Raw genomic sequence first — 6,327 nt, forward strand, 5'->3', positions numbered from 1 at the left:
TACAAAGGTCCAGAGGCTGGAGTGAGCTTGGACTGTGTGAGGCAGAGAAAGAGGCTCTTGTGGCCAGAGGAGAGTTGGCAGAAGGGAAAGTGGCCATGGATGGGGTGGGAGGGGTGACTGGGTCTTGGTCAGAGGCTATGTGGACTGGGGTAAGAAGTGTGGATTGTATCTAAGCGCTAATGGAGGGTTTTCAGCAGGGGTATAATGTGACCTGATTTATGACTCTAAAAGATCATTCTGGCCCCTGGAAGGAGCACAGAGTTCATGGGTAAAGGTGGAAGCAGGTAGATAGCTGGGAGGCAATGCACTAGTCCAGGTGAGGGATAATGATAGTGGCTGAGGACAGGGCAGTGGAGGGGGACAGAACTCTCAGATTCATGTGCGTTTTGAAGAAGAGCTGGCAGGAATTGCCAGTGGAGGGTAAGAGTCAGGAGGAATCCAGGAGGGCCCCTGGGTTTTGGTCTGACATCACTGTGCTCACAGACACCTGGCTTAGCTAAACTTACCTCTCAAGCAAACTGAGTACCTGAAGGGGATAGTTCACTGATGATTTGCTTTCTTTACAAAAACTTGTCCATCTACATGTACAGTGGAGTTTTCCACGTGCAAAATCACATACAGACAGCTTCAAATAGGCCTCCAGACAGGCCTGATACTGATTACTGAAATGTCGCGTTTGAAATAATGACTACAAAGGAAGTGTGTCTTCAATCCCTAAAGCAACTGGAAGATAAGCCTACTGTATATGTATTCGTAATAACATACAACCAACACGATTACTTGTCACTTAAAAAATTATAAGACTGAAAATTAAATTGAAGCCCGTATTTTTCCAGATCCTTTAATTGCTTCTATAAAATTCAACATACAGAATAGATCCTGTTTATAACCACAATGCCGCAAGTTAAAAAAAAAAAAAAAAAGGTAGAGGCTATTATCCCCATTGCACAGAAGAGTAAACTGCATTGCAGAGGAAATAAAAGATGGGAGATCACGAAGTGAAATATTTTGCCCCGAGATCACACTCTATTCCCCGGTAGTGCCAGACCTCCTTGCCCCTTGTTCGATCCAGTGCTCTTTCCATGATGCTGTAAGTTTTCCCCATAAACCACGACACTACTTACTAAACACCCCTAAGCTCCAAGGAGAAGAGAAAAATGAAGTTCAAGATAAAGCAACTAACTGAGCCCTTAGTAGAGGCATGCAAGCCAATATCCACTACACACACCAGAGAGACAGAAGGCAGGCACGATCCCCGCCCTCAAGAAATTTAGAATCAGAGAGTTAGTCATTAGGCAGATATTCTTAAGCACCAATAACGTGGCAGGCATTGTACTAGGTGCCTGGCATACAAAGGTGAACCCGACATAATAACTGCTTTTAAGAAACTTTCTATCTGTAAGAGAAAGAACAATGGGGGGGCCTGGGGGGCGTAGTCAGTTAAACGTCTGCCTTCAGCTCAGGTCATGATCCCAGGGTCCTGGGATGAGTCCCACATCGGGCTCCCTGCTCAGCGGGGAGCCTGCTTCTCCCTCTCCTGCCCCTCCCCCTGCTTGTGTTCTCTCTCTCAAATAAATAAATAACAACTTTTAAAAAAGAGAGAGAGAAAATAACTTAAAAATTATATATATACATATATATATTTGAAAAATTAAAAGCAAATAAAAAAGACACTGTATACTGGGTCTATACTATACCAAAATCATCCATCAATTCCATAAATTCAGCTTTTAAAACTGGTTTATTTGGGTTTTTAAATAAGGGAGGTTTTTTGACATCTTGCAATTGATGAAAAGCAATTGCTTAATTTTTTTTTTACTTTTACTAGTTATCCTAATTTTCTCATAATCCTATATTATATATTATTATATTATATGTTATATTATATCATATTATGCTGTAATTGCAGTTACTCATTCAAGTTATAACTTTCAGAGTTAAAATTATTTGTTCTGACAATAAGTGTCAGACATAGCAACACCACGTTAAACACAAAAAATGCTTATTAATGATAATGGTAATAACAGGGGAGCCAGTCAGCCAAGGCTAAACAGTGAACTCTTCCTGGAATTGGTGATTTTTAATCAGACTTAAGGTAAGAGACTTGTTTTGGTAAGGAAAAAGGGGAAACAATTACTACATACTGTCAACTTCTCAAAAGTGTCATCACGTGTGCTTTGTTTTGTTTTCAGTAAGAAGAATAAGACTGGAGGGAAAAATTTGTGTTCAGTGAAAAACTGCATTGTCTTTTTTACTGATATATAACATTCTCTCATTTCCCAGTGTATGACATAATGATTTGATAAATAATATATTGTGAAATGATCGCCACAATACATCTGATTAACACCTGTCACCACACATAGTTACAGAATTTTTTTGCTTAAGATGAGAACTTTTAAGATCTACTCTCTGAGCAACTTTCATATATGCAAAACAGAATTAATAACGATAGCGGCCATGCTGTACATTACATCCCCAGGGCTTATTTATTTTATAACTGGAAGTGTGTATCTTTGACTCTCTTCACTCATTTCACACCCCAACACACATACCTCCTGCCCCTGTGCCAACCACCAATTTGTTCTCTGTACCTATCAGTTTGGGTTTTGTTTTGTTTTGTTTTGTTTTCAGATACCACATAAAAGTGAGATCATATGGTATCTGCCTTTCTCTGACTTATTTTACTTAGCGTAATGCCCACGAGGTCCCTCCATGTTGTTGCAAAGGGCAAGATATAATTCCTTTTTATGGCTGAGTAATTGTATATACATATCACTTTTTCTTTATCTACTCATCCATTGATGGACACTTAGATTGCTTCCATATCAAACTGCACTGTCTTGTTTTTGTTTTGTTTTTTTAAGATTTTATTTATTTATTTGACAGAGAGAGAGAGAGCACAAGTTGGGGGAGCAGCAGGCAGAGGGAGAAGCAGGCTCCCAGCTGAGCAGGGAGCCCGATGTGGCACTCGATCTCAGGACCCTGGGATCATGACCTGAGCCAAAGGCAGAGGCTTAACCTACTGAGCCACCCAGGCGTCCTTCAAACTGCACTGTCTTAAAGACATTCCTTCGGTTATCTGATTCCAATTCCAAGGGAGCTATTTTACCTTTCTGTAATAACTTGCACATAACTGATAGCAACACACAACTCTTATCTATAGACGCTCCAGTTCTGTGCTGTCCAGTGGAAAAGAAATGGATTTCCCTTCTCCCTTCTGGAAAAACCAATTTTGTCACCAGTTGCACATTTATTTCAATATTCTTGATCTAAAAATGGCCTGTTCTTTGGATTCTCTTTTGAACAAGCTGTAATCTCTCCCTGATTCCCTCACTGATGAGTAAAATAAAATCTTTAATGGGTGATTATCCTGATATCTGTATAGAAGTCTTGACTTTACCTTATTTTGAAAGTTATCTTTTAAGAGCATGCAAGGGAGACAGGCGATATAAGAAAGTGGGAGAAATTCAGGGAGAGAGGAAGAGGCAAAAGGAAACAGATAAGGCAGCTCTCTTGTAAAGTCTGAGGGAATGAATTAGAAGCCAGGCCTCCTGAGCGAGTCAATCCAACACAAACCTTTCTTTTTTCACATCTGTTGTTCTCTTGAGTTGTGGCATTAGTATGTGCTGGGAAAAATATAATTAAGAACAAAATCCCCCAATCCAGAAAATCTCTCCACAAAGGAAGAGAAAGAAAACAATCTTATACTGAGTAAGCATCAAACCGGAATGCGATGCACGTCCCAAGCAAGCCACTAAGAGACTGCAAACGTGGAAGGAAATTCCATCCCCTTATATAGCCGAGCAGGTACAACCCATCACACACACATTCTCCAGAGAAACAGTAAGTAGTCCTCAAGTAAGAGGATGTGATGCCACCATGTATTACACGTAGTTCATCCGAAATTCACCTGGTAATTGGGGTGACCATCTGTGTTAGTTAATTGGTTTTATACAAAGAAAAAATAAAATTCCGTTTTTATGACAGGAAGTAGTTTTGCAACTGGTAGCTGAAGCTAGGCTCCTACTGGCACAAAGACACTGGGAGATAGGGGCACTATTCCCAAGGGGGCCCCAGGTCCTTCAGAAAGACATACCTGGGTCATAAAGCTGGCCAAAGGTTTACTTCACTTTTAAAACGAGACAAAGAAAGAGTTTACAAGTTTTCTAAAGTAAATGCTCTAAGAAAAGGGAGGGTGGACAATGTCTCTTCCCTTATTTTTAACAGGGAGAAATAAGCCGCTGATTCTAAATGTGTATTTGCCCTTCCATGTGTAAATCATGACTCAGTGTAACTGCAGTATTCAACTGTTGGAGGTGTGAACAATGCACTCCCCCAAAAATGGAACGCTCAGCCCCCCAAGGACAAGTCCAGTTCAGTCTTCTCCAGACTCTCTGCTTCCCATAAGCATACCGGAACCCTGTGTGAGTACAGCGCCGAGAGAGAAAGAGAGACTCCAGCCCCCTTGACATTTGTAGCTGAAGGATTCCTGCGTCACCACCACGTTCGTTGTTCCTGGAAGGGTCACTATGGGACCTAGTGTCACAGATGCTTGGAGGAAAGTCTTAGGGACTTTCGATCTGCTGCTACAGTCTAAACGAGAGGGTTCCTCGAGAAAGGACGATCAATGCCTCGCTGTGAAGTTCAGTCAGTGGCTCTGAAGACAACAGCTCCTCTGATGCGCCTACTTGCCAGGGGGTAAGTCAGCCCCAGTAAGAGCGAATGCAGGGCACGCCTGGGTGGCTCAGTCAGTTTAGCATATGATTCTCGGTTTCAGCTGGGGCATGATCTCAGGGTCATGATCTTGGAATCTGGGATCCAACACCCCCATCAGGCTCTGCCCTGAGCATGGAATCTGCTTGAGATTCTTTCCCCTCCCTCTCCCCAACCCTGCTTCTCCTGCTGCTCTGGAGCGTGTGCTCTCTCTCTCAAATAAATAAATAAATAAATAAATAAATAAATAAATAAATAAAATCTTTAAAAAGGGGGAGCCTGGGTGGTGCAGTTGGTTAAGTGGCTGCCTTTGGCTCAGGTCATGATCCCAGGGTCCTGGGATCAAATCCCGAATCGGGCTCCCTGCTCAGCGGGGAGTCTGCTTCTCCGTCTCCCTCTGCTGCTCCCCCTGCTTGTGCTCTCTTGCTCATGCTCTCTCTCTCAAAAAAATAAATAAAATCTCTTAAAAAAATTAAGAAAGAAAGAAAACAGAGTGAGGCCAGGTTCCAGCACTAGGCAGCTCACAAACTGAGACGTGAGCCCTTCTCTGGCTCCCTTTACCAGCACAGGGGCCAGCTCACCAGTCCCCTATCCAGCCATTGTGGTTATTCTACAGCAGAGAACTGGAACTCCCGGCCTCACCTGCCAGAAGTCTTGGACTGCGCCATCCAGTTTCCCTCCTGCTAGACTCCCTAATGGCAAATGTTGGAGAGAGAGAGGTTGGACTTTTAAAGAAGAGGTTCCTGAGTTCCTCGGATAGATTTCCTACCTGCTCCTCAGAACCATGCACATTATGAAATTGGGAAAGGGGGTGGGAGGCAGGGAATACAGTAACACTCTTTTCCTAGGACAACGGAGAAAAAAGTCACAATTCTGTAGTCACGAAAGGCCAATCCAGTGGTTTCTTTGGTTAATTTCTGTGGTGATGCACAGCCTCCACTTACAAGTCAAGAAGCAGCATGATCTGGGGCGCCTGGGTAGCGCAGTCGTTAGGCATCTCCCTTCAGCTCAGGGCGTGATCCCGGCGTTCTGGGATCGAGCCCCACATTGGGCTCCTCCGCTGGGAGCCTGCTACTTCCTCTCCCACTCCCCCTGCTTGTGTTCCCTCTCTCGCTGGCTGTCTCTCTCTGTCAAATAAATAAATAAAAAATCTTAAAAAAAAAAAAAAAGCAGCAGCATGATCTTAAAGTCTTGCCTTACCAGGCATCCAGCTGCACTCACAATTAACTGGCTGAGAACTGGAGAAATAACTTCTCCATGTTCTCAGTACAAAAATTCAGGTTTGAAATTAAAGTTTACTTTTCCCCTGCAAGGAGGAAAAGAAATGGGGTAATTTTTAGAAAAAGACTTTGAAAGCCTGAGATAGGTAATCAGATGAGTAACTAGTCCTACTGACATGCTGTCTCCCCATCCCCTCGCTTTTTTTTTTTTTTAAAGATTTTATTTATTTACTTGACAGAGATAGAGACAGCCAGCAAGAGAGGGAACACAAGCAGGGGGAGTGGGAGAGGAAGAAACAGGCTCATAGTGGAGGAGCCCGATGTGGGGCTCGATACCTTAACGCCGGGATCACGCCCTGAGCCGAAGGCAGACGATTTAACCGCTGTGCCA

The 6,327-nt window shown here is 43.1% G+C and overlaps 1 protein-coding gene across 1 annotated transcript in view; it reads right to left on the minus strand.

The window, feature by feature from the left end:
- BCO2 (beta-carotene oxygenase 2) overlaps positions 1 to 6,327 on the minus strand; it is a 106,150-nt gene that overhangs the window by 84,272 nt on the left and 15,551 nt on the right. The window lies entirely within an intron of this gene.

Source organism: Ursus americanus, chromosome 16 (assembly GCF_024610735.1).
Source record: "Ursus americanus isolate L20-20 chromosome 16, mUrsAme1.1.p, whole genome shotgun sequence".
Taxonomy (NCBI): Eukaryota; Metazoa; Chordata; class Mammalia; order Carnivora; family Ursidae; genus Ursus; species Ursus americanus.